At 39.8% G+C, this 24,312-nt stretch overlaps 2 non-coding genes across 2 annotated transcripts; one reads left to right on the top strand and one right to left on the bottom strand.

The window, feature by feature from the left end:
• Window positions 1–21,486: 21,486 nt before the first annotated feature.
• Window positions 21,487–21,559, bottom strand: trnak-cuu (transfer RNA lysine (anticodon CUU)). Its single transcript has one exon. It is a non-coding gene; the product is annotated as a tRNA-Lys (tRNA).
• Window positions 21,560–22,731: 1,172 nt separating this feature from the next.
• trnal-cag (transfer RNA leucine (anticodon CAG)) lies at window positions 22,732–22,814 on the top strand. The gene has a single exon. It is a non-coding gene; the product is annotated as a tRNA-Leu (tRNA).
• Window positions 22,815–24,312: the final 1,498 nt, after the last annotated feature.

The following is a 24,312-nucleotide window of genomic DNA, read 5'->3' as shown; positions in this document are numbered from 1 at the left end:
TTAATTTAGAAATAAAAGCAGTATTTTTTCAAATTCAATGCATTTCTATTCCTTTTACCTTAACACAATTTTGCCATTCTTTACATGGGAGGACAACATTGTGGTCATTGTTGGTACTGTCTTACTTTGAGGGCAGGTTCTTATTTTAATTCTCTAATAGGTGATTTTAATGTTATAGATTTGAATTCTGCATTCAGAAGTGCAAGATTTTTTTCCTTCAATGGAACTATCATAGTAACGTAAGTTTCTTTAAAAAAATAAAATGAAATGAAAGGAATACATTTTTATGAGAACTAATACTTATATTCCCATTATAATCTTTCTTAGTTCATGTATTGCATTAAAACATTTACTGGGCTTGAGCTGTAACATTTTTAGCTCCAGATGGGCCAGAAATAGTGTTGTGAAGAACAGCAACCCACAGGATCACAAGCCTAGACCCACTGCACTACATCTCCTTCAAAAACCAACATATACAGTTATGTAGCAGCATAGTACTGCTTACAGGTCTCGGAGACGGAGTGCTGTCCCCATTGACGGAATCCTGTGGTTGCTGCCCAAAATTATGATATTTAACTACAGCTTACATTTTGGATCCAGATCTGCAGTTTGGCCGACAGGTCTTTTAAGAAATGACAAATTCTGGATCATGTCAAATGAGCAGGAAAAGTGTATTTAGTGAAGTGTTTGCAGTGATCTTGTGGCTCTGCCCTCAATACTATGTGATTGGTATATTTTATGTCATGTGTGGGTGTTTGTCCCTGGTGTTAATCACAGACAATGTCAACAGAACAGAGTTCCATACTTCAGAGTGCTTTGAAGTTCCATACTGCCAAAACATAAACAGCTTTTGCATAGTAGACCACATAATAGCACAAAGGTAACAGCGAAACCGCAATTCAGCATAACAGTTTTGCCTTTTCATTTAGGAAAAAAAACAGTATTTTTACAAATTCAATGCATTTCTATTCCTTTTACCTTATCACAGCTTTGCCATTCTTAACTTGTAAGGACAATATCTCTACCTTGTGATCGTTGTTGGTGAAGTAAAATGTGAAGACGGGGTTAATTTTCAGTCCTTTCTGCATGAAGATTAGACTTCTAAACAACAAGCTGGAGTTTATGGCAGGAAAGAGGGTTAACTGATAAGGATTCCAGATGCAAGCTAGGGACCCCCTGGGGGTGTAATCTTAAACTGACCATTTGGCCAGGATCTCTTAACTAGCCAAATACCATGACCCCCCTCTTTACCATAACACCGAATGACGTCCGAAGCAGCAAGGAAGGACTATATGAACCTAAAGTTTGTACTGGCACATTGAACAATACTTCGGTTTTGTTGTTTCTTGCGGGAAACAAGACTTCTGCTTTATTGTTCCTTGAATGCAATAAACTCATCCGTTTAACTTCATCTCGGGATCCAGAACCTTATTCTTTCTGTTACAACATTGGTAATGTCTTACTTTGAGGGCAGGTTTTTATTTCAATTCTCTATTATTTGATTTATAGCAGTGCTAGATTTTTTTCAAGTTTAATGGAACTATCATAGTAATGTAAGTTACTTTAAAAAAATAAAATGAAATGAATGGAATACATTTTTATGAGGAAACCAATACTTACATTCCTATGATATTCTTCCATAGTTCATGTATTGGATTAGAACACATTGTGGGCTTGAACTACAAAAACAAATTCTGTTCTGTGATACAAGATAAATAAAAACAAAAGCATTTATTTTAATTAGTTTTGTTTAATAAACAACACTTAAGATCTGATTTAATTAACATATGTGAAAAACATTACAAAATGCAATGCACAAAGTATTGCTTACAGGCCTCTGAGACAGAGCACTACTGTATGTTTTTTGACACATATCTGTGCTTGCTGCAAAAATTACCGTATTTTACTAGAGCTCACATTTTGGCTGCAGATCTGCAGTCGGACCTACAGGTGATTTAAGAAATGACAAATTCTGGATCATGTCAAAGGAGCAGGAAAAGTGTATTCAGTGAAGTGTTGGCAGTTGTCCTGTATCTCCAGCTTCAACACAGTGATATTTATATATACAGTGCCTTGCGAAAGTATTCGGCCCCCTTGAACTTTTCAACCTTTTGCCACATTTCAGGCTTCAAACATAAAGATATAAATTTTTTATTTTATGTGAAGAATCACCAACAAGTGGGACACAATTGTGAAGTGGAACGAAATCTATTGGATTTTTGAAACTTTTTTAACTAATAAAAAAATGAAAAGTGGGGCGTGCAAAATTATTCGGCCCCCTTGCGTTAATACTTTGTAGAGCCACCTTTTGCTGCGATTACAGCTGCAAGTCGCTTGGGGTATGTCTCTATCAGTTTTGCACATTGAGAGACTGAAATTCTTGCCCATTCTTCCTTGCAAAACAGCTCGAGCTCAGTGAGGTTGGATGGAGAGCGTTTGTGAACAGCAGTTTTCAGCTCTTTCCACAGATTCTCGATTGGATTCAGGTCTGGACTTTGACTTGGCCATTCAAACACCTGGATACGTTTATTTGTGAACCATTCCTTTGTAGATTTTGCTGTATGTTTGGGATCATTGTCTTGTTGGAAGATAAATCTCCGTCCCAGTTTCAGGTCTTTTGCAGACTCCAACAGGTTTTCATCCAGAATGGTCCTGTATTTGGCTGCATCCATCTTCCCCTCAATTTTAACCATCTTCCCTGTCCCTGCTGAAGAAAAGCAGGCCCAAACCATGATGCTGCCACCACCATGTTTGACAGTGGGGATGGTGTGTTGAGGGTGATGAGCTGTGTTGCTTTTACGCCAAACATATCGTTTTGCATTGTGGGCAAAAAGTTCGATTTTGGTTTCATCTGACCAGAGCACCTTCTTCCACATGTTTGGGGTGTCTCCCAGGTGGCTTGTGGCAAACTTTAGACGAGACTTTTTATGGATATCTTGAGAAATGGCTTTCTTCTTGCCACTCTTCCATAAAGGCCAGATTTGTGCAGTGTAAGACTGATTGTTGTCCTATGGACAGACTCTCCCACCTCAGCTGTAGTTCTCTGCAGTTCATCCAGAGTGATCATGGGCCTCTTGGCTGCATCTCTGATCAGTCTTCTCCTTGTCTGAGCTGAAAGTTTAGAGGGACGGCCAGGTCTTGGTAGATTTGCAGTGGTCTGATACTCCTTCCATTTCAAGATGATCGCTTGCACAGTGCTCCTTGGGATGTTTGAAGCTTGGGAAATCTTTTTGTGAATTGGATCATTCAGAGATCCTCGCTGAACTTCTGGAGTGAGTTTGCTGCACTGAAAGTAAAGGGGCCGAATAATTTTGCACGCCCCACTTTTCATTTTTTTATTAGTTAAAAAAGTTTCAAAAATCCAATAGATTTCATTCCACTTCACAATTGTGTCCCACTTGTTGGTGATTCTTCACATAAAATAAAAAATTTATATCTTTATGTTTGAAGCCTGAAATGTGGCAAAAGGTTGAAAAGTTCAAGGGGGCCGAATACTTTCGCAAGGCACTGTATATGCTCCTGTGATTTATTGGTACATGCCCAGGGCAATAATCAGGATCAGGATTAAGCTCCAGATGGGCCAGAGATACTGTTGTGAAGTACAGCAACCCACAAGTAGACCCACTTTACTGTTTCTCCTTCAAAAACCATATACAGGTGTGTATACATATACAGATGCAGCCATTCAAAATGAGCGGTAAAAACCCGCGGTACAGTAACCTACCCGCAGGGCACCGGAGGGCACCGCGATAAGTGATTGGCTGGCCAAAATGACCGACAGGGGCACTCGTGGTGCATTGGTTGGTAGTGAAAAGATTTAATCATTTAATGTCTTTACTGTGCACATTTTAATCCGCTTAGTTTTGAATATTTATATGGAATTTTACCACTAAAGGGAAGTTTTAGTAGCTGAGCATAAAAAGAAGAGGAGCATAACGCATCTGAAGGTCATAAACGATATTAATTTAGGAACATAAACATTTCTGTATGTACATAAACTGTACTGTGTATGGCTGGTCTTGATAGTTTAAAGAAAAAATACACACCAGTCTTCCATTTCTCCCTAAACATTTTAAGCATGAAAGTTTTATGAAACGGTACCCAAATATATGATTGCTGTATAGAATGAATTTTAATTTTTAAAAATTATTTAACACGAAAATTAAGCTGTTTACATCTTCCGCCTGAGAACAGTCACCCCTTGCTACTCAACGCAGAAACACAGCCACTAACTAGCAAAGAGAGGACATTAGCTAGCCAATATGATAAAGAAATAAATGATTATTTTGTTTATTTCTTTTGCACATTTATTTGAACATTTCCATCGATTGTACAAGCACTTGGAAACTGTCCAACCCTAGTTCATCAGGCATTTTACCGGTCTGGCGCCAGTCTGTGTCTTCTAGGATATAATGCCAGCGAACTCTTGTTTTTATGTCCACTATAGCTTCGCTGGGCAAATGTTCCGAGGTCAAATTCTTCCAGCACGGGGGTACCTTTAAAGCGGAGACGACGGCACCAAAATTTTTTGGCGCACCTTCTCTTTAAAGCCCTGGCCAAATATGAAGACAATACGTACAGTTATAATTCAAACGGAATTAAAAACTACACATCCCAGTTACCATGGTGGTGCTTGTGATCATTGCGTTTAACCAACGAAACAGGGCGAAAAATCAGTCACATGACTTTGGGGCAGAGTTTCGAAAGCTTAACCTATCAGCAACAAAGCGAAATTTACACGATAGGCTACCTCAAACTGTCAGTTACACGACTGTGTATGTCGCTTAAGCCACTCCTATTTGGCATTTTAGTTATGGAGGCGAGAAGACGCCCCCCCCCCCCCCTCTGGGTGTCTGATTTGCCGCCGTCTTTAACTGTTCGGTGTCCGAATCGGAGTAGCTACGCATACGAAATAAAGTTAATCCCAACTATATTATATATATATACAAAACATATATTTTTGTCGTAAGAGGGCGCAAAACATCAGTATTTAGTGCTATTAATTACTGTACGATTTATAGTTGAAATCTGAGCCTAGATATAAAGTTAGATATAAAGTTAAAATCTCGACAAAGCAATGTAGGAAATACAGAGAAAATAAATCCTTTCTGACATCTAAAATCAGTTTCGATCAAGGTCTCTAAAACGGAGGGCAATTACGCTGTGTTTATATAGAATAACTGATTTATGAGCAATCTAATTTCTTGTTAGTTTAAAACAGTGAAATGTCAGCTGCAAAAGATCGCACCAGAAACAGCACTCTCTCTGCCTGTCATAGACGTTCAGGAAAGGCTGAATGAATAACAGTTGTAGGACAGTATATAAGGAGGATAAGGATTTTGATGTTGACTCGAAATCTGATAGGTAACCAGTGCAAGGACTTGAAAACAGGTATAATGCATCCCTGATAGGATTCTTGCTGTCATATTCTGAACATATTGAAGATTGCTCAGTGTGGATTTAATTTCCCCAGTGAACAGGATGTGCATTTATTAATTCTAGAAAAAAATGCCTTTCTTGATTTCTCTAGTTCTTAGTTTCTCTAGTTCCCTTTAAAATAAACTATTATTCCACAATGCAGAGTATTACATGGCCAGTATTTACACATGATATTTGTGATTTAAAGAAATTAACACAAGCAGCTTTTGGAGATTTAAGTGTTGGCTGAGTTATTGCAGGATAAAAGACTAGAGATGTTGGTAAGAAGAAGATAATTTGGGGAAAGCTGAGGAATACACTTATAACAAGAACACTTCCTAATGGGGTTAGGCATACTTTGGATGAAGATGATGAAGTTAACAGACTATATGTTTACATAGATACTGAAATAAGGATTGTATTTTAGATTTTGTGTAGTTGCTGGCATTGAACTGTGTGTTGGATGCACATGAATTGAAGGAATGGGCAAACATAGCTGATGCGGATCCACAGAGCCAGCATATTAAGATGTTTATAATTAGAGGCAATTTGTTTAAATAACTAGGTATGGATACCGATGTGCAAGAGAGGTGGAAAGGCTGTTTCCTTAAGCCAGCACTATAAAATATTTTATTCTCAGTGAGATGCTTCCATTTCATAGTGGATTTCTAACACTGTGTATAGTTCCATCCACACAGTGCCTTTACTTCCATCCATTTCTAATCTCTTTATCCAGTACAGAGGATTTGGAGCCTATCCCAGTAAGCAACGGACACAAGGCAGAATACACCCTGGACATAGCGCCAGTCCATCACAGGACAGACAGACACAAACACACACACACCAGGGCCAGTTTTCCCATAAACCAATTAACTTACCAGTATGTTTTGGAGTGCGAGAGGGAGTCATATCACACATATGGAGAAAAACCATGTAACCCAGAGAGAACATGTAAACACACACAGGATGGCAGGAATTGAACCTAGAACCCCAGTGATGCAAGATAGCAATGCTAACCACTTCACCACCATTATAAATGGATGGATATCTTAGTTATCTTTCTAGTTCACAGGTTTGCATGCATAATTTAATTTTGAAAGCCACTGAGACATCAGGTAATACTGTTGTATTTATGAAAAAGAAACAAAACAAAAAACATACTAACAACTGTGCCATCCTACTCCTTAGTTAATACATTTTATTATTCATAAACAGCTAACATTGTTAGCAAAATATTTTGAATTATATTTAACCCTATTTTTTCTTTAGTTTTGTATTTAACTTATTATATGATAGTCAGACTTAATGTTTATTTGGACAATGAAAATATATTTTTACAAGATGCGGGGGAAAGTGCAACAACTTATTACAGTGCTAAATTTAATATTATTGATTGCTAATAGTTTATGCTAACACCTAACTTTCTTAATTAGATGTATTTAAAACAGTGAACTAAGTGTAACATACTATTCAGAAATACAATCGAAAATAGTTTTGTGGTGTTTGTATGGATGAAACTTTTCTAAAATGTATAACGTAACAAAATTAAAGATGATTAAAATCTGTAATCTTTCCACTTGTAATGTCATTAGACAGAACAACACGTTTCTGGTTTGACTAAGGATGGTATCAAAAGTAGTCTAAGTGGTGAGAAAGCTGTGCTTAATGATAATTAAGGGACTTAAAAGTAAAAAGAGGTGCTTCATATTGCTTGATTAATTTTAAAAACTAAGTTATAAATGCAGACGCGATTGCTGCCATAAGCGCTCCAGGCAGCAGAATGTTCGTTCTGTACTGCTGAGCTCCGCGCCTCCTACCTCTCTGTAAAACCCTGGGTTCGGTAAAATGTTTCAGGCATTGATGTGATGGACAACAGAGCTTTCACTGGCCGATTATCATTATAATCATTATTATTAATAATGATATTAATTTAAGGGTCTAAATATCTAAACATATGTATCTGTATAGCAGGTAGTATCACTGTATTCCACTTTCTTTGTAAACACGGAAAAACAGATTCACAACGCAAAGCTGTATCGCTGTGTAAAAAAACCCGGTTTGAACACCCTATATTGTAATGAGCTGCTGAGCTAAGAATAGGAATGTTCCTGCTGGCATAGGGGGTGGAAAGTGCCTTCGGTCATTTAATTAGTATTGCAATTCGCACTGATTCCCTTGCGAAGATATGGACTTAAGAATATTCGTGCCTGGTCAAAAAATGGCATTAAGCACTTAAAATTAATATGGTTAATAATAGTAAACTGTAACATGCTGTAACAAGATCGGCTAAACTGCGAAGAAAATGCTTTCAGAGAAAATGTTTCAGGTGTGAAGAACATAGATCTCCAATGCAATTTCAACCAAACCTGTTCCCACACACCCTGCCCCCACTACCATTAGAATATACACAAAGCACTGAAATCTTTCGAGCTAATGATCAGGTAACCCGAGAGAGAGCGAGAGAAACACCAAGGGGTGCGGAACCAGGGAACTATTTACATGGAAAACGGGCGATCTCCCCAGACTGTACGCCCGTTTCACTGTTACCTGGATACCTCTTTATTTAGAACTCACTAACACTGATTTTTAGTTTAGAAGGATTCAAGTAGGATTTTAGATGACAGGCAGCGACCTTAATCAAGCCCAAATCATAATTGAACCCATTCAGAGCCTACTTGTACATTACATTTTAGCGTTTCATTCTGAGCAGAAGACCCTCACACCTGAAGAAGGCTTGAGTTTTCTCTCTTCTCTTTTAAGCATGTGTACAATGTATAATACAATTACAATTTGTAATTACAATGCTGTGAAACAATTTGAATAGTATGGGGTTGGGGGGAGGTGTCTTTCGCTGGAAATCTCGCCTGCTTCTACTTTACGAGTACAACCCCCTCTCTGCCGGAGTGCTGGCTGTGACGAATTAAACCGGTTTCACAGGTATTTTCAAAGTAGGAAGTACAGTGTTAACTGGTAGCTGGGCTCCTCAATGGAATCGCTTTAACATGCTAATGCGTTGGTTTAACAGTCCGGGAGTGGCAAGCTTCCAATGTCAACTCGACTCGATTGGAAGACAATGAACGTATTTTAGCCCTAAATGAATTAATAGCAAACATGGTTTACATAAAGTACATTTTTCCAAGAAAGTTTATAATAATACGATCTATAGTTGAAATCTGAGCCTAAATATAAAAGAAAAGCATTTTCAGAGAGCAATCATGCTGTGTTTATGTAGAAAAAGCGATTAGGTTTATGAGCAATCTAATTACCTATTCGCTTAAAAGGCTATATACCTAGGAGAGTCTAGAGCGGAGGTTGCCAGAGAGTAACCCGAGGATCCACCCGAGGTTAGCACCAGCAGCAAGCCTCGTGAATGGGTCGGAACTGTGGACAGCTGAATCACTATTCAGAACTAGCTGGTCAGTGAGCATCAGCAGCGCACCGTCTCAAGCCGCACAGAACAGCCTGGCACGGAGCCAGAGAGCCCACAGGAGATCTGAATCCCCAGAGACTGGATGAGTATTCAACTTCAATGCATTACAGCTCGAGAATTCAATTGTTATCCCAACCAGTTGATATCAATTTAATTCCTAAGAGTTATGTACTTGTTTTGAGTATCCAATGTAGAAGTTATAACCAAGATCATTTACGAAATGGTCTAAATGAATGATATACCGAACGTATGTCCTCTTGATATGTGTAACACTTTGTAACTGATTGAATATATACCTTTTGTATTCAGATAACCCTCACGATAAGATCTGTTAGGTTTTTGTGCATATTCTATGTATTAATACATGTATCTTCGTGTATTAGTACCTGTGTGTGCGTTGTTTGAGTTATATCGCATGGTTGGATTCTAAAGCCATCAAAAGAATCAATTTTGTGATTTACTGCTACAATTAATAATTGTCCCAGTAAATGCCCAAACCCTACAGAACTGGTGCCTTCAGAGAGCACACTACAAGATCAATGGGAAATTTTTCCAGGATGCTGGGGTAACACCACAGAGAGTCAGGACCTCGGTTTTACGTCTCTTCCGAAAGACATCACCTTTTTACAGTACAGTTTGTCTGTTACTATATTGGGGCATTAAGACCAACTGCCGGGTGAGTGCTCCCTGCTGGCCCCACTAACACCTCTTCTAGCAGCCTTACTTAACTTATCTTCCTTTTTTCCAGGAGGTCTCTCATCCATGTACTGACCAGGTTCACACATGGTTAGCTTCAATGGGTTGCCAGTTGTGAGTTGCAGGGTGGTAAAGTTGCTGACAATTATTTGAGAGGTAGTTGTTTTAGCATTCATTTTGACTTCCCCTGATATTAATAATGTTGACTTATTTCTTTATATATCTGTTGAAAAGGAAAATTCCCACAGTCCTTTACATCTGAAGATGGCTTCAATTGGAACATCCATCAAGTAAGAGTTCATTGTTGTTTTACAAAGTCATGTTTCAGAATCATGTACTGTACCTATCTGATAAAATGTCATCAACATTGTGACCTAGAAAGCTTAATTAGGAAAAGGTACTGTAGGTCTTCTCTTGTTTCTATAGAAAAATGGTTTTCTATGTTGTCTTAGGAAACCCAACAGGATTCTCGTGGTGTGCAAGATGTGCCTGAAGACATTTGACCAGCTTCCTGCTTACTTGAAAAGGGAGTGTATCGTCACGATTATAGTTCCCCCTCCTTAAGGGTGCTCCAGCCCTTTCACTTAAGACTTTATTCTATGCACCTGCTCCCTATTCCCAGCCCACCTTAAAAGCCAGGCGCTGACGCTCATCCGGGCTCTGCATCTGATTTTCATATCGTGCGAGTCCGGGACCTGGAAGCGCCTGGTCCCGTTAAGGTTTTAACCTCTGTTCCCGTTCCTGTTCCCCGTCCGCCGGTTCCGACCCGGCCTTCGTGGTTTTTAATTCTTGTTCTGATGGATCTTCTGGTTGTGGACTTACCCTTGGATATTCCCAAAGGACTACTCTCTCGGATTGTTCGCCTCGGCCACACCTCCCCCGTGCACCAGCGCACCTTGGACACGCCCCCCTGTCTTCTGCCCCGTATTCCTGCATGACGTTTCCCTAGTGTTTCCCCACTCCGTCGGATTGTGTCGTCCGCATAGGGTCCGGAAAGAACTGTTCGTTACATGTATGAAGCGAGCAACACTAGAGGAGATCAGGATGGCCTCTCGCCAGGCCAGGAAGGACTTGATGAATCACCTGAGGAATGGGCAGGTTGTGGATTCTGAGAGCATAGAGCACCTGGCAGTGAGACTGGTGGAGTGCCAGTGCGCCGCAGCAGCAGGAATCAGCAGGAATCTCTCCCTCCTTCTCCATTTATCAATTAGTAATTGTCCCAGTAAATGCACAAATCGCCTACAGCAGTAAGACTTTCCTCTCATGTTTCCAGTTTGATTAATAATTCCACTGGCTCTCTTACATACAAAATCATTCTATGATTAGTTTCCTGTATCCCTACAGGACCTCAGTAGTTAAGAGTTATCAGCAGGCTCTCCGGAAGAGAGTGGCCCAGGCTGGACTATACAGAAAACACGCTCTGGATGCTCCTGTCCTGAGCAGCTTCTTGTGCTGTATTACCTGCAGGCCGTTCTCCAGCTGAAGCACCTGCAGCACCCAGGGGTGATAAAGAATATGACAGTAAGAATGACAGTCTTGCATATTTCAGTTGTTTGGTCCAATTCTAACAATGACACAATGATCTGACAATTATAAAGAGACAAAATAACAGTGCTGGTTAGGGCTCATCACTGCCATTTAGGTGGCACTCCCATTACTTAGGGCCTTTACAGGGAAACTGGACTGGAGAGAGGGGTGAGGGAGAAGATGCTCTCAGCTCTGTGTTCAGTCAGGGAGATTGAACGTATGGACAACGGACGTGTGAGAGTGGAATTTGATCTCTACCCCAACTTCTCTTCAGTAACTCCATATGGAACAAGAGTTAGTGAATGGCAAACATCAAGTTCAAAGAGCCTCAGCAGCACTAAATTGTAATGATTCTTGATGACACCTCATGTTATATGTAAGCCCCTTCTCTCCTTCACATTCATCTTTTGCACCTCTCTTCCACACCATCCCCTACTTGTGAGTCCTCATTGGGATCCCAGCTGCCTTGTCCTTACACTGTCTTACACTGAATGTGCTTTTCAGTGTAAGACATCTGCTTTTGGGTCAGTTTAAATTAAACAAACTCTCAAATCTTTTTGAGATGATGTGTTACAGTAATTGTTGATTTATGAATTTATTGTTTACAGACAAAGGAGATATTCATTGTCAGAAGATGGATGATGGCCCAGCATTCCCAGAACAGACACTGGAGTTTCCAGCAGCATTAGACGGGCAACCGCTTGGGAAGAGACATCAACTGAGACTGACTGGACTTCATGAACAACACCAAGAACAGAGCCTACAAGATGATTCTAGATAACAATTCCTTAATCCTTTTAGTGAAGGTTTCTGAAAAGGCTAAGGACTACAGCAATTAATTTTGGACTGCAGAGATATTTTAACCTTGTTAAGAAGTTAGACATTTGATTAAAAAATCATTTTAAATGGCTTATCTTTACAAGAATATTTTAAAACTTTAATTACAATTCAATAGATGCTGTAGACCTAATCTACAATGACTGCATTTTATTTTCATTTTAGCCATAAACTGTTGTAAATAGTTTAATTGAAAAAAATATTAATTCAGAACACACAGTTGATTTTGAAATTATCACCTATAGTAGCTCCTATCTATGACTGAGCTGTGATTTCTGTTTAATAGAGACCTGTCTCTTACACAAAGGACATTTTTCACTCTAACAGGTGTCACGTCCCAGCAGAGTCTGTCACATTCCATAAGGATTTACTGCATTGGAGCAGATAAGCAGCCTCAGCCTTCTGATCATGTAAAAGCAATAGAAAGGTGCAACAAATGGAGTTCTGGAAGTTGTTCTTTCATTGTGTCTTCAACAAAATCATACTAATGTGCTTCTGCTGTTTTGTAGAGTCCGCCTGCCACTCATCTCCAGCCATGTTGCCAGTAAGACACATGAGAAGCCACAAAGCAGCTGACTGAGGTCCAGAAACACATGCAGGCACAACAGAAGCCTATTGTAATGTTTCAACAGCCTCTTGGGAAGAGAGATGGACTGAGACTGATTGCACTTTATGAACGACACCATTTGGATTCACCCAGAACAGAGCCCACAAGATGATGTGATATGATATGATATGACATGATGGATGGATTCATACCCTTATTCATTTATTCCTTTTTTTAATTGTATAATGCTAGCAAGGGGTTGGGCAGCCAGTTAACCTTGGACCCCTAGAGGGTTTTTCTCTCCTTACTAAGGAGTTTTTGGTTCCTCTCCTCTGTTGACTTCTGGTCTTTTCTGTTCTGTATTCACAACATGTATGGTCACTTGCTTTGTTAAGCACCTTGGGCAACCTTGTTATGAAAGGCGCTATATAAAAATAAATTGAATTTAATTGAAGATGAGTCGAGAGAACAATTCCTTAATCCTTTTAGTGAAGTTTTCTGAATAGGTGAAGGACTAAATAATTTTTCAGCTATTTTATAAGATAATTAAGTTTGATTAAAAACATATTTTTATAGGTTTATCTTTAAAAGAATGTTTAAAAATGTAAGTTGTCTCTTAAGCAAAGGCCACTGTAAAGTGTCTCCAGATAATCAGTTAAGCTACCTAAAACAATTGATGATTGTAAATATGACAAGATTGTCGTGATGTAAAAGCTATAGTAAAGAGTAAAGTATAGATTTGTTGAATTCTTTTGTTTTTGTCTTCAACACCAGCATATGCAGATGTTATCATTTATGTTACCTTTTTGTAGCAGCCACCTGCCAGTCAAGATGCCAGGAGGTACATGATATGACCCACAAGTACTTAATGATGCAGAGAAGAGCATATGGGAAAAAGAAAACGACATTTATCTATTAACACACCCAAAAGTCAGAAGATGGGTGATGGGATAGCATTTCAAGACCAGATACTTAAGGTTAAATTGAAGTTTTAGAAGTGATTCTTTGTGTTTGGCTTCAACACAATAATATGCTCACATGATTAATTTTTACATACTGCCTGATATTCATTACAGTCCAGGGTTCCCAGGAGTACAGGAGCACACGGCACATCCAAAATGTGGCTAGCTGAGTACAGCAGACCATAGGGGAAGAACTCTTGCCCACATTAATGTTTCTGCTCTGAAAAACACTGGATAAAAGTATGCCACAGACTGCTATTCAGCTGCTGATTTTGTGCAAAACATTGCAAATGAAAGATTGAAATGTCAGCATTCTATGAATTTCAGACATGAGTATGTATAAGATTTGCATGCTAGATTTGAGTATGCTAGATTTGCAACACATGTTTTAATAACTGAAAAATTGTAATATCGCATAGTTTGCTTTGATTTCCTCCAGGGGCTCTGGTTTCTACCCATAAGTCCAAAGATATATTGATGGGTGGTTAAATGGATTCTGGTCAAATTAGCCCTTGGTGTTAAGTGTATCTGTCTGTATTTGCATCTGGCATCCTTTATGTTTTAGTTTAGTAACAGTAACAGCTAAACTAAACATAACCACATGACAGCAGAAGGAAAGTGAGGATGTTTCAGATTTTACAAAAAGGTTTATAACTTTATAGATAGTATACTTGGGGTTAGCCGATGAAAAGGAAGTGAATGAAGATACTTCCACAGTAATGAAACCAATTTACTTGAGTGGGTTAAAACCTGATGTTGCCAAGAATGTACAACTATGCTTTCCTGATATTACGGAGAGTGGAGACAGATTTGATTTAATAACCTGCGAATAACCTCGGTAAATAGCTTTGCTTTTCGTCTGAGTGTACCTCAAATGTATTAGAATGGAACTAACCGTGTGCTCCCCGCTATAATCGCAGTTTTAGGCCATCCTCTTTTAAGGTAAGAACGACTATGTAGTACTTGCATACCAGACAATTTTGAACACATCACAGACTTAGCACAGCGCATCCATGATGAAGGACAAAATATAACGACTATAATCCTGATGATTTGGGAGTGGGAAAGTGGCTGTAGTCTGTGTTCGGAGCCTGGGGATGATCACTGGTACAATATTTCTTTATTGGCCTAATACTACTAATCATTTTTATTTTATGTATTCACTGTCTTAAAGCTTAATGGACAAAGGTGACTAGCTCTGTTAGCTAGTCTCATTGTTTAAAACATAGTGTTGTGAAAACAAATATGTTCTAAAGGAGGGACTGAAGGAATGTTATAAAATGTATAAAAGCTAAAAAAACTGCTTGTCTTTAAGCTTCTGAATTGCTTATAACCCTGGCATATGGAAACATCAGTGGAAAAATACAGCTCATGTCTTAAATATAGTAATAAGGGAAAGCGAATGTCTTGTTTTGCGAATGTAAGCAATAACGAAAGTCTCAATAAGCAGTTGTTTTTCTGTACCCGATCTTGACTAAAAAACTAATGGTTCATTTGAGGGATTAGGTAATCTATGTTAAATGTAGGAAGTTTGTCTGTCACTGTGTATAAAAAGCCCTGAGCAACGTCTTTCGGAGAGACTAGTGTAGTGTCTCACGAGGCACCAGTTCTGTAGGGGTTTGCGCATTTACTGGGACAATTATTAATTGTAGCAGTAAGTCACAAAATGATTCTTTTAATTGCTTTAGAATCCAACCTTGCGGTATAACTCAAAGAACGCACACACACAGGTACTAATACACAAGAATACATTTATTAATACATAAAATATGCATGTAAACCTAACAGATCTTATCGTGAGGGTTATCAGAAAACAAAAGGTATATATTCATTCAGTTACGAAGAGTTACACATATCAAGAGGACATACTTTCAGTATATCATTCATTTAGACCGTTTCGTAATTGAACTTGGTTACAATTTCTACATTAGATATTCAAAACAAGTACATAACTCTTAGGAATTAAATTGATATCAACTGGTTGGGATAACAATTGAATTCTCGAGCTGTAATGCAGTGAAGTTGAATACGCATCCAATCTCTAGGGATTCAGATCTCCTGCGGGCACAAAGAAGCAGTTGCAGGCTTGTTGCTGTCCAATCGGCGCTCTCTGGCTCCCTGCCTGGCTGATCTATACGGCTTGCAACGGTGCGCTGCTGATGCTCACTGACCGGCTAGTTAGTGTTGGCTTTAACTAGTGTTGTAACAGAAGAAACAAGGTTCTTGATCCCGAGATGAAGTAAAACAGATGAGTTTATTGCATGCAAGGAACAATAAAGCCGAAGTCTTGTTTCCCGCAAGAAACAACAAAACTGAAGTATTGTTCAACGTACTGTTACAAACTTTTGGGTTATACAGATGCAGCCATTCAAAATGGGTGAGGTATTTCGCGGCATACCCCGGTGGGCGTGTCACAGTATCACGCGGTATCACGCATTTCACGTGTGTCACGTGACTAACTATCCGGCGTCGCCTTGTAAAACCGCCAGGGGGAGCTTAACCTCTCATGTACAGCATTTGAGCCTTTAATTTTGAACTGTGTATTACAGCATGTTAATCATCAGTCATTAAAATGTTGGTATATATTATGAAAGCAAGATTGCTCAGTTGGACAGAAGTACACAACCTACCTTTATCAGAAATATTTATGCATCAAAGCCTTTACTGAAGATATTACTAATAGTATTAATAATGGATGACTTTGGACAAGCTGTATACTCAAAGTATAATTTCTTTAGCACATTTGTACAAGCACTTGGAATCTGTCCAAGCCATACTTTGTCAGGCATTTTGTTTTACTTCAACGGGGCATAAAAACTTCCTTGCTTTTAACAGGGCGTTTCATAATTTCTAGCTACGAAAATGATTTAAAATGCGACACCTATCATTCAACTAGAGCTTAAAATATCACAAGGAAAAATACACACCGGTATTCCATTTCTCCCTAAACATTGTAAGCTTCGAAGTCTTTAACTAACGTGATACCGGAGTCAACAAGCATACTTTTAGAATTTGATTAAAAGGGAATATAATATGGAATCGCGTATCTAAAGAATTTAATAACGGTATGATTATATCCGTGTACTGCGGCAGGACTGTGTAAGGCTGTTTCGCCTACCTGAACATGCGAGCTGTCTTGTAGCCTACTGGTCTAGGTGCGTGACTTCCAACTGGTAGGTTGTGTGTTCGAATCCAGCTGGTGCTGGACTTTTATTTTAACAAACATTTCTTCGAAAAAATAGGTAAGCGATATTATGGACAATCAATTGACTTTTATATTTCAAAATATCGCAACATGATCGATATTTGCGATATTTTGAATATATCTTCCCTTCTGACAGTGGTTCCTGCTTCTATTGTGTGTGTGTGTGCAACAGTAAATTGTTATAGAGAAATGGAGGCGGGACAGTATGCGTTACAATATAAACATTTATATTGATTTAAATCGTGTTCTGATTTAAATCGCAAACGCGTGTTTAATTATGTGTTTTTTAATCATGATCAGGCTAATGCATTTCTACATTTTCTGTATGAACCAGCTTAGAGGTTCATACAGAAAGACAGCTTGTGTTTAAATTGAGTGTAAGGTAATTTATGCTTCTAAAGTCATGGTCAGTATTGTTGTACTGTGCTGTACTGTGTCACATTATTTTATAGCGTTTTTATTGCGTTATTAAATCCGGTGGCGCTGTGTTAGTTTCCTGACTCACATTATTTAAACTGCGACACTGATCATTCATCTCTAAATAAACTTTATTTTATATAGCATTTTAAGCGAATAGGTAATTAGATTGCTCATAAACCTAATCACTTTTTCTTCATAAACACAGCGTGATTGCTCTTTGAAAATGCTTTTCCTTTATTTTTAAAGTAGGCTCAGATTTCAACTATAGATCGTATTATTATAAACTTTCTTGGAAAAATGTATTTTATGTAAACCATGTTTGCTATTAATTCATTTAGGGCTAAAATACGTTCATTGTCTTCTAATCGAGTCGAGTTGACATTGGAAGCCTGCCACACCCGGACCGTTAACGCATTAGCACGTCAAAGCCCATTGAGCCAGTATTGGCTTTAGTATCCCCCCCTTCTCCCCTCAATTCAATTCAATTCAAGGTGTTTTATTTACATGACAGATGGGTACAAGCAGTGTTGGGTACTGTATGTATATTGTAACGCTTACGGCAGACAGGCACTGTGTAGGAGCCGACGCACCAGAGCAGCGCCTGCAATTTTTATATTTATAACTTAGTTTTTAAAATTAGTCAAGCAATACGAAGCATCTCCTTTTACTTAGTGCCTGAGCATACTGCAACGCGTGTGAAGCCCATAAACGATATTAATTTTGGAACTTAAACATACAGTATATGGCTGGTCTCGGTACTTTAAAGAAAACATACACACCAGTATTCCATTTCTCCCTAAACATTTTAAGCATCGAAGTCTTTAACTAACGCGATACCGGAGTCAACAAGCATACTTTTAGAATTTGATTAAAAGGGAATATAATATGGAATCGCGTATCTACAGAATTTAAAGACCAGACAATCGCAAACTCGTTTTCAATAAAATTATTTTATTCATTCAGCAGTTTGTGAGAGGGACATCCAGCAGGGAGAGACACACACACCGGTTTTCATTGACAACATTGTTTTTTTTTCAATTCCTCTTGTCTAACAGGAATGTTTTGTTTGTGGACAGACTGTTAGACAAGAGGAAAAGACTGCCTCCTCCTACGAAGCATTTCGTTGATCCGATCACGAATTCTTTTCCAGTCGTACGCAGCAAGGGTTGAGAATCTCCGATTCACCATCGTACTAATGGTTTCCCGGAGATTGGGTTAAAAAAAACAAAAAACATACTAACAACTGTGCCATCCTACTCCTTAGTTAATACATTTTATTATTCATAAACAGTTAACATTGTTAGCAAAATATTTTGAATTATATTTAACCCTATTTTTTCTTTAGTTTTGTATTTAACTTATTATATGATAGTCAGACTTAATGTATATTTGAACAATGAAAATATATTTTTACAAGATTTTACATTAAGCACTTAAAATTAATATGGTTAATAATAGTAAACTGTAACATGCTGTAACAAGATCGGTTACAAGAAGAAAATGCTTTCAGAGAAAATGTTTCAACCAAACTTATTCCCACACACCCCGCCCCCACTACCATTAGAATATACACAAACATTTTAGCGTTTCATTCTGAGCAGAAGACTCTCACACCTGAAGAGTGCTGGCTGTGACGAATTAAACCGGTTTTACAGGTTTCAATCACAGACCATGTGACATGGGACTCAGTAAACTACAGTAACACCGTATTTGATAACGCTTTAAAAACGCTATAAAATAATGTGACTTGGCACAGAACAAGTTTACAACACAGTACAAAGATAAATGCTGACCATGACTTTAGAAGCATAAATTGCCTTACACTCAATTTAAACACAAGCTGTCTTTAGCCCTCTAAGCTGGTTCATACAGAAATGTAGAGATCTAGGCTCAGAACACACAGCTTCATTAGCGAATACATATGCAGGACAACTGGAGAAGACGTTTTACAGAGGATGGATTTTTAGAAACATCCCATCAGACATCCCATCATATTCACAACGTGAAATCTAGAAAATAATATTACGTAACCAAAATCCGCAATATGGAAACAGAACCTGTGTAATTGTTGATAGATGATGTACTCGTAACATTTTTTCAAGACGAACTACAACATTTAAAAAATGACTTGTATGTACTTGATATCTCTAATCAATCCACGGGTCCCAGCACAAAACGAAAGTAAAACGCATACCGTTTCTCGCTTCTTATTGCTCAAAAGTAATTTGACCGTATGAAATGCATAATATAAACCTAGAAACATATACGTGAGCAGTACTTAAGCACTGTAGTATCGGTGTTAAGACATACCTCTCAAATACTGTAAATCAAGTTAAAAATATCTCAAGACCGATTCTGGTCGTAATGAAACCATGCAAGGGAGTTTTTATGTCCGTTGCAGTTCTTTTGCAACATGAATATAATTATATCGTTATTAATTTCTTGAGATACGCGATTCCATATTATATTCCCTTTTAATCAAATTCTAAAAGTATGCTTGTTGACTCCGGTATCACGTTAGTTAAAGACTTCGAAGCTTACAATGTTTAGGGAGAAATGGAATACCGGTGTGTATTTTTTTCTTTAAAGTACCGAGACCAGCCATATACTGTATGTTTATGTTAAGATTTCCCTTCAGTGGTAAAATTAGATATGAATATTCAATACTTAAACGGGCACAGTTAAGACATTAAATATACATGTACATATTGTATACAGTACAGTTTGCATACGGTAATATGTTTATGTTACGCGATTAAAAAATAAATAAATAAAACTGGAAGGTCCAGCACCACCATTATGTTTATATGGTTGTTTTTGTTGGTTGGTTGTTATTATGGTTATTAATAATTCGATCTATAGTTGTAATCTGAGCCTAAATAAAAAGAAAAAGCAAGTGATTAGGTTTATGAGCAATCTAATTACTTATTCGTTTAAAACGCTATATAAAATAAAGTTTATTATTAATTTGCTGGACAGAGCGGTGAACATTATTATGCATAAGACAAAGATAACGATCCTGATCAGTTTAGAAATCTGTGTACGCTGTAAGGTTTTTACTTCTTAAACTTTTAAAATACACGTTTTGAATGGAAAGAATCCTCTTCCTGGTATAGCACGCCAGCACGTCTTTTTTCTCCAATCAGAGGGGTGTCAGATGGTGTCAGCCAATCACCATTCTGCGTTGGGTAGCAACGGGTGACTGTTCTCAGGCGGAAGATGTAAACAGCTTAATGTTCGTGTTAAATATTTTTTTTTAATTAAAATTCATTCTATACAGCAATCGCATATTTGGGTACCGTTTCATAAAACTTTCATGCTTAAAATGTTTAGGGAGAAATGGAAGACTGGTGTGTATTTTTTCTTTAAACTACCAAGACCAGCCATACACAGTACAGTTTACATACATACAGTAATGTTTTAAATTAATATCGTTTATGACCTTCAGATGCGTTATGCTCCTCTTCTTTTTATGCTCAGCTACTAAAATTTCCCTTTAGTGGTAAAATCCATATAAATATTCAAAACTAAGCGGATTAAAATGTGCACAGTAAAGACATTAAATGATTCAATCTTTGCACTACCAACCAATGCACCACGAGTGCCCCTGTCGGTCATTTTGGCCAGCCAATCACTTGCCCTGCGGTATGCTCCGGTGCCCCGCGGTGGCTTGTGGGTAGGTTACCGTAAAGCGGGTTTTTACCGCGCATTTTGAATGGCTGCATCTGTATACGTTTTCGTTCTTTGTTTCCTTTTTTTACGACAAGCTTTCGAGAAATGAACTGTCTATTGTGATGAAGGCTGCATTAGAAATTGTGCATCTAGCTTAGTTCAATGAAATCGGGAGGTGCACCTGTCTCAAGCGGATGGCTCTTTGCAGGCACACTACGGAAACCTGCGGGCGCAAGTTGGGAGAAGTGACTCTTGCAGAGTGTTGAGCTTCGAGAAGAGGGCTCCGCTCAGGAAGATATTTCCACATGTTGAAGAGTCGCTTTTCGCCCTTTCTTTCCCACATTTTTCCAGTGCGGTTATTGATCGCGTTCAAAATGTTTTCCCAACGTACGTGTTACCTGCAAAATCACAGTGAAACTGTTATGCCGAAAAGATTCCTAATAGTTATTGTATTAGAATAGCTCTCCAATTTCTTAGCCTTCGTACACGCAATGTTTAAGGAAACGCTAGAGTAAATGAAACTGTAAATAGACAGGAGCTCTTCTTAGTTTTCATACAAGTTATGATGGCTGCAGCTCCTATCTGCGTCCGGGTGACCGGAGCCAAGGGATTATCTGCGGAACCCTTGATTTATCTCTCGGGCAAGGAGCTAGATACGCCCTTTTCATCTCGGTTTGATCACACCTGTGCATTAAAACGCAGTGCTCGGTACCATCGAGGTGTAAGAGGTTCAAGGATGAGCGGGAAACTTTGTTAATAAGGAGACGGGCACCGCCCAACGTGGGGCTCGAACCCACGACCCTGAGATTAAGAGTCTCATGCTCTACCGACTGAGCTAGCCGGGCGCCGGTGGAGCTGGTGGTTAACTTGTCCCTGTTGACGGCAATTTGACAAGGTATACTTCCTGGCTTTTCATCATGTGCTGACCGGATTCGAGAGTAGCACACCCTGTTCTTTGTTGATTACTGTACCTCCAGCAGCGCAAATGTCAGTAATCATTGAAATGTACGACCTACAATCTCCTCAGCATGCCCGCGTGGACTCCTCAGTGATCATCCTTCTACGTTCTGCTGTAGTTTTCATGCAAGTGAAAACCGTGCTCCAAATAACAGCGGCACAGTTGTATCCTGCGGTAAGCATTCTTCTAATTCCATCGTTTTGCTCCAGGTAAAAGGTAGCGCATCATAGTGTTGATATTCCAAGGTTTCAGAGTCCGTATTGGATGGCTTGGATGCAGACATCGCTCAGAGCTCCCAGCATGATTTTCCCGAGTTCAGTTTTGCAGTGTTTTAGTGCTTTACTACTTCCAGTGGGCCTTTGAATGCTCTGCTAAGTAGAGACGTGACATAATTACTAATGCGACCGAGTGTGCTGGCTGTTCCTGGTTCGTAATGATTACAGCGAGAAATCAATATAAACATAACTGCTTCGATTTCGAGGTTCAGTTGAAGCTTTCAAAGAAACTATCAAAGACCTCAGAACAACCGAAGACACATTTGGTCATCTCCGTATTGGTGAAGATTAAAGAGTCCCGCAAGTGTCAAGCTTGCACAAACACACACGAGAGAGAAACTCAGGACAGAATTTAAAGAAAGGGAGATGCAGACTATTTGAAGGCACTTTGCTAACCCGATGGCATGCTTATGAATCGTGCATAGGACACACGTAGCAGAGGATGGTTTCGATCCATCGACCTCTGGGTTATGGGCCCAGCACGCTTCCGCTGCGCCACTCTGCTGACGGCCTCTCTGCGTGTGGCGCACAACTGCTCTTTTTATTTCCTACATAAGTGATGAAAGAGTTGAAAGTTTCAACGACAAACGCAGACGTCACTTTGAGCGCTTGGTGTTGTAGCACAAATCATCACATGCTGCTCTACACTGGATTATAAAAGCCGACACATTTTCCAAACATTTTAATGCTGGAGTCACACTGTAGTATTAATAACAGTGCGATACTCGAGGAGCGTAGTGGGATCGCGGTGGCTCATCAGACCGCCCCGGGACAGGGGGCCCGCGTCAGGATGGCCGAGCGGTCTAAGGCGCTGCGTTCAGGTCGCAGTCTCCCCTGGAGGCGTGGGTTCGAATCCCACTCCTGACAAAAAGCTTGCTCAGTGCCGTCTCCAGTCGGGTGCAAATGGGTGAAGCAGCCTGACGCAGGGAACGTGCGCCGATAGGCGTAGGTGTATCCCCTGCCTCTTCCGATTTAGCTCGTGCTCCATAGGATGGAAGCGGATGCTCTGGCTTTTTGACTCGAATATAACCTGATCACAACAGAAGGCCGTGCAGCCCAGTGCTGGTTTAAGAATGCCTCGTGTCTTCAGGCCCCTATTCCTTCAGGTTACCCCTTTGGAATAGTCGTCCGAAAAAGACGGGAAAGGAAAAGCATGTAAGCTCCCACACACTGCGTTAGCATTAGCGGTTGGAATCTGATGGGAGAAAAGCAACCTGGCTCGCCGTCAAGCAATCCATCCCTGGTCTCCCAAGTGACAGGCGGGGATACGCACCACTATACTAACGAGGAGCGCTTGCTTGGCGCTTGAAGACACTTCCTCTTGCGGCTACTACTGTTTCCGGTTTCGTCTTTTCTTTTCATTCCTCCCAGAGGAGCGCATGAAAACGTTTCCATCTGCGCCATCCTCACCCCTCCAATGCTATGGTCCCTGCTCCTCCTGGTGCACTGCAAACACTCATTCAGCCGGTTCTTTCAGTTTGAATAATTAGGTCTTCAAAGGCTGGAAGTAGGGCGCAAAAGACATGCCAATGCCAAAAGCGTGGCTGTGTGCTTCCAGCTGTGAAATGTCACTGGTGGATGTTGAAGACATTACTTCCAAGGCAGCAGGTCCAAGCGATTTAGCGTTTGTACAAGAAGCAGGAAGAGAGAAACGGCACTCCGCCTTTTTCTGGGCAGGCCGAAGCGACAGGAGAAGGGCGCCGTAGTGGGCAGGATTCGAGCCGACGCGGGGAGACCCCAATGGCTTTCTAGCCCATCGCCTTAACCGCTCGGCCACGACTACAGGGAGCGCCGCCGCCGCCGGCTTGCGATCATTTAACACGGAGGGCGAGGCGGCGGCGGTAACCTTTTTCAATGTCGCTCTCCGCTTCCCCCCAAAAAAAAGCCAAATGACATGCTACCACTCGGACACCCTTCAGAAGACTGAAGGGTGGCTTAAAGCTGGAAGGATTAGGTCTCCCCGTTCCGACGCGACAATCGAACTTCCTTAGGCAGAGAGAAAGCAACATCGAGGAGCGTCAACAAGACTTTAGAAGCTGCGCCACACGCCACTTTCAGTCGCAGTCACAGCAGTTTTAAAGGCAGGAATCGCCTTTGCGAACGCCATGAGAAACAGAACGCAAGCTCAGGTCCTGCGGTTTAACAAACAGCCACGGCTTTCATGCGACTGGACATTTCTTTTCTGGAGCGAATTCACTTTCAACTTCAAGAAATTCACACAACTTGCGAAATACGAAATACAAATCTGGCTCATCGCTGCACAAGAAATACCGCCGGCTGGCAAGAAAATGACAACGGTGTTTTTCCTTAACGAAAAACTTCCCATGGAGAAAAACAACGGCTGTGCGTCTCTGTCGGCTTGATT

The sequence above is a fragment of the Lepisosteus platostomus genome, chromosome 24 (assembly GCF_059453375.1).
Source record: "Lepisosteus platostomus isolate fLepPlt1 chromosome 24, fLepPlt1.hap1, whole genome shotgun sequence".
Lineage (NCBI taxonomy): Eukaryota > Metazoa > Chordata > Actinopteri > Semionotiformes > Lepisosteidae > Lepisosteus > Lepisosteus platostomus.
This window is presented reverse-complemented; position numbering and strand designations above follow the sequence as displayed.